The sequence below is a fragment of the Poecilia latipinna genome, unplaced genomic scaffold (genome assembly GCF_001443285.1).
Source record: "Poecilia latipinna isolate Pla-1442-1.1 unplaced genomic scaffold, P_latipinna-1.0 Scaffold2193, whole genome shotgun sequence".
Lineage (NCBI taxonomy): Eukaryota > Metazoa > Chordata > Actinopteri > Cyprinodontiformes > Poeciliidae > Poecilia > Poecilia latipinna.
Window position 1 is genome coordinate 10781 of NW_015114809.1, and position 3417 is coordinate 14197.

A 3417-nucleotide genomic window follows, 5' to 3' on the forward strand; every position below is an offset into this window, starting at 1 on the left:
TACAAAAACACACCGAGATAAGAAAGATTTTAAAGTGAGCAGGTTAACGTAAAATAAAGCAATAAAATAGTGGAATAAATCCTGGTGACGTAAGATTGACGCAGTTAACAAAAAAAGCTATTAAAAGCTTAGGTAGCTTATTCTTAACAACATATCGCTGTTTTAGTCGTTTTTATTAGACAAATAAGACTTTCTAGAAACACAAGGAAGAAAAGAGGATCTCGTATGCTGCAACATCTTCAGAGAAGATTTTTTAACGGGAAACCAAAAATGGCAGACTTGAACCAGACCTTTTCACAATTATTCCCTCATTGTCTCCCCTTTCTTCTCTGCTCATCTGTCACATCATCTCTGACCTTTCTATTTGACACGGCAGCAGTCAAACGTCAGCCCTCAAACATATCATTTATGGAAGGATTGAAGCCATTAAAAGCAGTTGTCTTGGAAAAGGCTATAATTTCTCAGAAAGCTAAGGCCAGAACCCCGGCCACCGGAGTTGGTCTAATTACTGGCCAGGCCTAATTTTCTCCTTGTATGGACTGTGATGCGAGTCAGATTTGACACTCAAGGCTAGACTTCCTCTGGTTTCTGCCCTTTGTGTCAGTCCTGTTAACCTTTCCCTTTCACCTTTGTCTCAGTCTTTTTGTGTTCAATTAGGCGCTATTAACATGAGCTGGGGAGTGAGAACTAGAGCTATTTCATCAGCTCTAGGAAGAAAATGACCGCATTATGATTATCTTCTCTAAGTAGATATTTGCTTAATACACTTAGCTTTTCAGAAATGTTGAGATTGCTCATTTGCTGCTTTTATATTTGAATTGTTCACGTACCTTTTGCTCGTTTAAGAGACTTTTTAATACTATCAAATGTGGGCCAGGCTTTGGATGTTGACATTTTTAGTTATGTCAGTAAAATTGCGAAAATGTCCCAATAATAATGCTTTATATCTACATAAAACAATATTTTATGAGGTTAAAATGTGCAAAAAAAACTTAAAACAAAGCATCACTGTTTGCCCTTTGGGATATTGTGAGCTATAGTGGGTATTGTCAGCACTCTGTAATTAATCATACCACCTAACAGAATTCACAGGTTCCCCTTTGCTTAATTGGACTGCGGCAGCAGAATGTACTAAGTGATGATTTATTCAGCAAGCAGGTGCCCACTTCCTCCTTCTTTTTGCAGGTACAGAGGATGGATGGCTCACGGCTGCACCCAGGCACTCCTGGTGTTCCTCCATGTCTCAGGCCAATCAGCTATCAAGGCACTTTTACTAAGTCGTGCCTCAGGGTGGCAAAATGAGAACAGTAAAGGGTACAGTCCAATCAATTTCCCCACTTTTCTCTGCATCCATGACTTCCTCCGGTGAAAACAGGGGAGCAGATGAAGATATTGATCAGTTTATCAAGCGAGCTTCCTCACCACGGATGTTTACAGGTAAAAGCCAACACCGAGTCGGCAGAGAGGGAAGTCGTTTAGTCGTTTCTCCTCTCCACTTTTCGGGTCTTTGTTTCATTTACTGGCGTTGCTGAGGGGCAGATCAGAGGTAACTACATCATTTCAGGTTTGTTGGAGGCAGGTCCCCTCACCACGCTGCTTTGTTACATCTGAGGTTAGGATTATTTTGTCCCACAGAACACAGTATGTAGTTAAGGGAAACATTTCTCACAGAAAGCCCAAAGAAATGGTTAAAGATTATGTACGTAATGTCTTCTGTGGTCGTTCCTCAAACAGCTGAATCATGTTGTGTTATCAAGTATTAAGAAGCACGACAAAATGTAATGTTTGTTATTCACAATTGGTGACTGTAAGATGTTTTTATGACTTTTTATTTTTGTGTTTTTTTATGATATAAAGCACTTTAAACTGCCTCGTTGCTAAAATGTGCTATAAAAATAAAGAAATGCTATACAAATAAACCTTGACTTGACTTGAATATGTCAGTCTTTCTTTCTTGATATGCTTCCACTGAAACCCGAAGTTGCTATATTTTTGTGATGTGAAGAGATTCAAATTAAACATCCACATGTAATGCAGTAAGTATGAGTATGAAGAGTTTTATTTTAACGCTGCAATCAACAAATATTTTATTAGATTTTTTTCTAGTAGTAGAACAACACAATATTGTGCAAAATTGTGAAAGTTAAAAGGAAATTAAATGTTTTGCAAATAAATATCTATATGCACATGTATTCAGACTTTCTAAGTCAATACTTATATAACTACTTGCTGACTATTTCTGGAAAGACAGCTGCAATTTTCATGTCTTATTGCAGGCCATCCTATCTCTTAAATATTTTCTGATCTATTGTGTTGTAGCTCTGACTGTATGTTGATGTCTGTTCTCTTGTTTCAAGGTGAACCAATGCCGAAGCGTAAAGTCTCCTACAGATTCTAACAGGCTTTCTTGCGGGATTGCACTATATTTATTTCCATCCATCTTTCCTTCAACTTCAGCCAACAACTGGGCCCTGCTGTGAAAAAACATCCCCTCAAAATGATGCTGCCGCTACTCTGTTTCACAGCAATGATGCATTCAGGAAAATGGGCAATGATAGTTTCCTGCCGTACATAATTTTTCGCAGAAAAGTACTTCTTATTGTAATAATCACATGTGGTTATGACAAATATTTTTGGGGAAAAAAAGTGTAAGAAATGTCAAATGACACCATCTAATAGTTTATAGTGGGTGTCAAATTCAATTTCACCAAGGGCCACTTCAGCATATTGGCCCCCCTCAACGGGCCACATTGACGGTACAAATCAGGAAGGCATCCCTGCTAAAACACCCCAGACAAAAGGTTGACTTCCCTCATTCAGTTCTGTAGAGGCTTATAATGAGTCAATGGTCCAGGTGTGTGAGTGAAGGAATGCAGATGGTAGCTCTGGAAAACTAGAATTGGGCACCCCTAGCATAAATGTATAAAAATACAATGTTAAAAATACATTAAACACCACCTCATATTGTTAAATAACTGATTTTATGTATTGAAGTTTTAAATATTACATTTGAGTTTCCATGGATGTAAAATTACTGCTCAGTTTAAAAATTACAATATTTAATTCAGTGATATTTTGTAGTTTGTAGTCAATTCGTGCTCAAAACCTATTTTAAGTCAATCATTGGCCTATAAAATGCTGGGGGGCCACATGTGGCCCGCAGGCCTTTAGTTTAACACATGTGCATTACTTCAATTGGTAATTGAAGTAAAGTAGCTTCGATTTCAAAGAAGCCTACATTGAAGTCGATTGGCAAATGAACCATCACAAAATAGGAAGGCTCTTATTATTTCACTGCACCCCAAGAGATGCATAACCTACAGAAACAGTTTCTGTCTGGTTTTGAACCAGAGACCTTCAGCGTGTTAAGCAAACATGATAACCACTACACTACAGGAACTGAACTTCTCTGCTTTA

At 38.0% G+C, this 3417-nt stretch overlaps 1 non-coding gene across 1 annotated transcript; it reads right to left on the bottom strand.

Moving 5' to 3' along the window:
* Positions 1-3327: 3327 nt before the first annotated feature.
* trnav-aac (transfer RNA valine (anticodon AAC)) lies at positions 3328-3400 on the bottom strand. The gene has a single exon. It is a non-coding gene; the product is annotated as a tRNA-Val (tRNA).
* Between the last annotated feature and the right edge of the window lie 17 nt (positions 3401-3417).